We start from the raw sequence: 6,322 nt of genomic DNA, 5'->3' as shown, positions 1-6,322 counted from the left end.
TCTACCGGGAAAATTCCCTATGAGATGTGATGCCCATTTTTGAGCTTCTCTCGAACCATGAGTCCATCCTGGAGGTGTACACAGCCTCCAAGTGTGTGACATTAGGATTCAGGCTTCTTTTATACTAAAAGGGGAAGGGGTGAAGTTGGCTGCGGCAAACTTCTTGGTGCAGGAATTCTTTGTTCTTACAGCTGTCCAGTAGGTCTGGCCATAATGTTCCTGTAAACCTCCAGCAAGACAATTGTTATTTTTCTGTTCTGTAACTTTTTATGTCTATGTAAATGTAAAAGTGTTATACCTTTAAAGGTTAAGCCTGGGAGGCAGAGCCTTGAGAATGGGCTATCTTGTACATTTCAGGCTACAGGCAACATTTTTTCACAGAGGTGCAGAGCCAGCATGACTAAGCATAGCAACAGGCCACAAAGGTTAGAGCTAAAGAAATACATCCAGTAAGGAGTCAGATTTTCAAACTGGTTTAATAATCTGGTCCAATAATGTTTCTTTCTGTTACAAGGACACATATCCACCAAAAGCACCATAAAAAGCCTCCATTAGAAGCACCATACAGGAGTTCTAAGCACGTAGTAAATGTCTGGCACTTCTGTGCTTTATTGCTACTCCTCACAACAGCCCCATGAGCAAGATCCTGCTTTTCCTACTTTACGTATGAGCAAACTGAAGTTGAGACAGATTACCTTGTCCAAGGTAACCCAGACAGGTGCCAGTAGGCAGTCCCTATTCTTTCCACTTCCTCACATCACCTCCCTGCATAGCAAATGGTCACTTGTATATTACCTGGGAATAAAAACCAAAAGAAAGGAAAATATGCATCTATCTTATGCTAATAACACCAATGTATCACTTCATTTCCTCGTCTTAATGAGGACCCAATTCCCAATAATAGTTCATATCTCAGCAGCTTTGAAATTCTTATCTCTGGTGAAGCTGCTGAAAACTTTACAGACTTCAAAGTGCAGAATCACAATCCCAAAATTTAACTGGGATAAAATTTGGATTTCGTAAAGCCAAGTTAACTTTCATATTGAGCATAATTATACTAGGTCTCTCTACTATTTATTTGGATAAGATTAAACAAACAGGTTGACCCCTCTTCAGCTACAATGAAACTATAATCTCACAACTTTTTTTAAAAAACACCTAAGTCTTCTAAGGGTTCACAAACCTGTTGCTCTCTAAGTCTCTCAGGAGCTGAATTGTTTTCTGATGGCAGTGGTGCTACTTTAATCTAAGTGTGATGAATCCATAGGTTTACTCCAGCTAACTAAATGGACGAGTGCACAGTAATTAATTCCACATGTGGTCTTGTCCACCTTGCAGTCAGATGGTGCTCAGGCCCTTGTTCTCTCCAGGTTTTAGGAAAGATTCTATCTCCAGGTCAGAAAGGATGTAAGGCTACCTCATTTGGATAAGCAGACCTGCTAGAGGCAAACTTATGAACAGAGGTTAGGACAGTGCCCAAAGTTTTAACATAATTGGCAACAGCTAGGTCTTTAGAGCATTTATAGTTTCTCCCACCAGGTAGACACCTAGAATGGTCTATCATATGATATTTAAAAGGGGTTTAATTTAAGCCTGCTTCTGAGAGCCACCCTGACCCACAGCAGGGCAGCCATCCTTATCCCAAGCTAAATCAGTCATTTAGCAATGCTCCTTTTTAATGTATGATTCATTCCCTCAGTTTATCCTGTTTATTGTAGCCTCCAGGATGAATGTATTTTCCAATTAATTTGCAGTGCTTTAGACAGATGTTGGGTTATGCTCAAGACAAAAGCAGGGCCTGTTCAAAAGCTGTGTGGCACTCTTTAGCCCAAATAAGGAACTCAAATCATGTCCCTTTAAAGCATCATAGAGGGGCTTTACTATGATCCCATAGTTCAAGACTTATATGACTGAACCCTGCCATTTTCAGAGACCCCTTCAGTTGTCTGAGTCTTGGGGCTTCCCCAGCCTGCAATTCCCTGTTTTCTGTCAGTCAAAACATCCCACACTCTTGAGAAAGGACAAAGCCCAGATACATGACATTGCTTCTGTATCTGGGCCTTTTTTCTGGGAGACCCTATATCCACTGTGGCCAAACAGTTCAGAGTTCTGATGGTATTTTGTAGACATTTATCATACATAGGGCTCACTTGAGCAAATCATCTACATATTAGAGTAAGAGTCCTTTATTCAATATTAAGTTTCCAAGGTCCCTGGTCAGCATGTCCCCAAACAAAGAAGAATTCTTAAATCCTTGAGGCAAGACTGACCAAAAATACTATTGGACCACATGTGTTCCTGGTTGCTACCATTCAAATGCTAAAGAACTGCTATGATTCTCCTGCAAGAGGAATGCCAAGAACAAGAATCTTTCAACTCTAAAACTGAGCACCAGCTGTATTCTCCCAGAATAGCTGTGAGCAGAGTGTATGGGTTAGGTACCACAGAGTGCAAATCTTGAGCTACTTCATTAATAACCCTTGAGTCTTGGACAAAGTGATACTCTTCTAAGTTTAGTTTTTTGACCAAGAGAATAGGGGTGTTATGGGGACACTCGGCGTTTGATCAGTCCTGTTTTCAAAAGCTTTTCAAAAATTGGATGAATACCCTTTAGGGCCTCTTGCCTCAGAGAATATTGTTTTAGATTGGGTGTCCCAGCATCCTTTTTTAACAGGATCATATTAACCATGTGTTTTGGGCCTTCCCTGGGGCACCATCAGTTCATACTTTCCTTTTCAGGGACCTCAGAGGAAGGAGCTCTGTCTCCTTCTCTGGGGTTTTCCATGAGCACCATGAGGCTTTTTAAAGCATGTTCTGGTGGGACTCTAATGTCAAGCTGTCCTGGTGAAACAGAGCATTTAATATGCAAAGGAGATCTTAGCCCAAAAGAAGAATCAGACATGCTGGCATATATAAGAAACTGTATTTCAGGGGGAGATCCCCTCATGAGCATTCTAGAGTTTGTAAGAATAAATGATTTTGTTTTCCAGAAACTCCCATGACCAGGATGGATTGACATGTTTTCTGTGCCACACTGGCAGAGAGTATGCTGCACCCGTATCAATCAGAAAGTCAATCAGCTCATTCCCCCACTGTCAATTTTACCCAGGTCTCCTGTGAGGAAATTGGAATTGGGCACCTTAAGTCCAAGGGAGCCCCCAGGCCTCTTCATTTATCATCAGAGTGTTCCTCTCTTTTTATCATTGAGATGCTCTTGTCTTTATTTTGTTGTTTCTCTTCTCACGTTTTAGCCTAGAGTAATCTTTTTTTTTCCAACACCCTTCCTCCTTACAGGAAGGTATTTTTCCTTCCCCAGTGGTGGCTTACCTCTCTTTTTGAATTACTAGACTTCTGGGAATCTAATGCTGCTATGCTGCTGCCAGAAAAGTGGCATTCTGTTTTGTACCTTCTTTTTTCTGTTGTTGCTCCCTGTTGTTGAACACTTTCAAAGCAACATCTACCGATTGAGAGGGTTTCATTTTAAATGCACCATCTAATTTTTGCAATTTTCTTATATTTAACCTTCTAGCATTTCTGGGAGCCTCAGGATCTGTTGTAGGCTTGATAAATCCTTTCCAAATATTCGGAGGAGTCTTCATTTGGTTTTGGCCAAATTTCTTTAATTTTGTTAAAACCCAGCCACTGGTTGTTTGCATTTAGGCCCCCATGGGATAATGGCATAGGGAAAATTGCCCTGTGCCCAGAGTGGCTCCTGGTCCAACCGGGGGCACTGTCAGGTCTTAGATGGCAATATAAGGCCAGGTTCCTGCACCCCAGGAACTAACATGGAATTTTTTTTTAATGTACACGCTTGCAGTATATGGAAGTTCTCAGGCCAGGGATTGAACCCAAGCCACAGCCACAACCTACGTCACAGCTGTGACAACACCAGATCCTTTAACCCACTGCACCAGGCCAAAAATAAAACCCGCACTTCCACAAAGAACCGAGCCACCGCAGTCAGATTCTTAGCAGACTTTGCCACATCAGGAACTCCAATGTAGAATTTTCTAATTGATCCCTATAAGGAGGGGGAGCTAGTCTGGCCATTTCCTGAGCCACAGTGTTGGGGATTGGGATTGGCTGTGTAGGAACGGATGGTGGTGGAAAGGGTAGAAATATTGGCATAGTGGTAGGAGCAGCTGCAAAAGCTAGTTCAGTCAGAGGAGTTAAGGTTTGAAGCAACATATCTTCACTTTCATTCCCTTCCTTTTCTTATTTTCCCTGATGTAATGCACAAATGCTTGCATATAGGGGATTACATCATTCTTCCTGACTTTTTTAAAGAATACCTCTAATTGCAAGATTGTATAGCGTCATTCAAAGGCCACCATTTCTCCACATTTTATCATAAAATCATAAATAGCAACTTATCCTCTCTAAACTTTTTGCCTTGGCATCAACCGGTCAGGCTGAATCCTGGGCTGAAGCCTTTGGTGATTTTAGGAACCAAGTGGAAACCTTCTCTTCTCCCTGGGAATGTTCCACTCTCTAACAAGAACAGATAGGAGTTTTTTTTTTCCTATCCCTTTCCTACACTTGATAACAGTAAGTTTTATTATACTGTGAATGGAGAAACAGAATGAAAAAAACCCAAAGGACAAACAGAAACCCTAAATAAACCCTCAAGTTTGGTTTGGGGACCCTACATATACCAATGACATGAGACCACAAATAATGTAATTAATACAGGAAGGGAAGCAGTACATGATGCCTAAGATAACCCTGCCTGGCTGAACAGGTACTATGGCTACGCATTGTTACAATAACATAATATCTTTCTCTTAGTCATTGGTTTATAGCTATAATCAGACCATGAATTCAAAATGCACCCTAAGGTGTCTTTCTTTAGGGAAAGTTTAAACATTCTCTTTTTTTTTTTTTTTAAGCTGCACCCATGGCATATGGAAGTTTCCAAGCTAGGGGTCAAATCAAAGCTGCAGCTGCCAGCGTATGCCACAGTCACAGCAATGCCAGATCTGAGCCACATCTGTGAACTTTACCACAGCTCACAACAACGCCAGATCCTTAACCCACTGAGTGAGGCCACGGATCAAACCCACAACTTCATGAATACTAGTCAGGTTCATTACCGCTGAGCCACAATGGGAACTCCCAACATTCTCCATTTTTAAAAGAAATACAAGACAAAATTTAAATGATGCAAACAAATGTTAGCATCCAAAGAAATAAATTAACTGGTTCACAAATTGGGTAAAAGTCCAGCACCTATTTCCTCTCTCCAACAGGATACCCCCAGTCAAATTCAAAACAAATTGGCTTATTCTAGAGAAAGAAGAAGAAAAAAAAAGAGAGAGAGAGAGCAATCATGTTTCTAGCTGAATACACTGGAGTGACTTACCCTGCTATACAGAGCCGTCGGCTCTCAGACTATCAACTCCTTGCTCCAGCTGCCAAGTGCTGGGCAGCCACTGCCTCAGGGAATTCTGAAGGGAAGATCCTCAGAACAAGCATCCAGGCAGCTGCTAGGGTCTTACCCCAAAATTTCCCAACCAAGCCAGGCTGACCATGAGTGGTAAGCTTCCTGAATGGCTTCACCAAAAGTTGTTACTGAGTCCAAACTCATACTGCTCACCAAACAATAGGCCAATAAGTTTAGAAATGAGCTGTTGGGGCAAAGAATTGAGACTGTATTTGGAAAGTCAGCAGGCCGAGAAGATGGTGGACTAGTTTCCAAAAAAAAACACCTTCCCAAAGTTTGCATTCTGGCTTCTTTTCTACTAAAAGGGGAGGGGGTGGGGCTGATTATTGCAAACCTCCTCGTGTCAGAATCCTTTGTTCTTGCAACTATCCACATAGGTCAGGTCATGATGTTCCTATAAACCTCTAACAACAAATATTATTCTCTCTTGTGCAACTTTTAAACTCTATATGAATGGAAAAAGTATTATACCTGTAAAGATCAGAGCCTTGAGAATGGGCTGTCCTGTATGTCAGACAACATTCTTAACTTGTAGCAAAAGCAATAGAATTCAAAAGTTAAAGTTAAAGAAACAGGTCCAGGAGTTCCCATCGTGGTGCAGTGGAAACGAATCCGACTAGGAACCATGAGGTTGCGGGTTCGATCCCTGGCCTTGCTCCGTGGGTTAAGGATCCAGCGTTGCAGTGAGCTGTGGCATAGGTTGCAGATGCGGCTCGGATCCCGCATTGCTGTGACTCTGGCGTAGGCTGCTGGCCACAGCTGCAATTGGACCCCTAGCCTGGGAACCTCCATATGCCGTGGGAGCGACCCTAGAAAAGGCAAAAAGACAAAAAAAAAAAAAAAAAAAAAAAAGGTCCAATATGGAGTCAGATGTTTTTT

The sequence above is a fragment of the Sus scrofa genome, chromosome 15 (genome assembly GCF_000003025.6).
Source record: "Sus scrofa isolate TJ Tabasco breed Duroc chromosome 15, Sscrofa11.1, whole genome shotgun sequence".
Taxonomy (NCBI): domain Eukaryota; kingdom Metazoa; phylum Chordata; class Mammalia; order Artiodactyla; family Suidae; genus Sus; species Sus scrofa.
The sequence above is the reverse complement of the archived record's forward strand: the minus strand, read 5'-3'. Positions refer to the sequence as shown.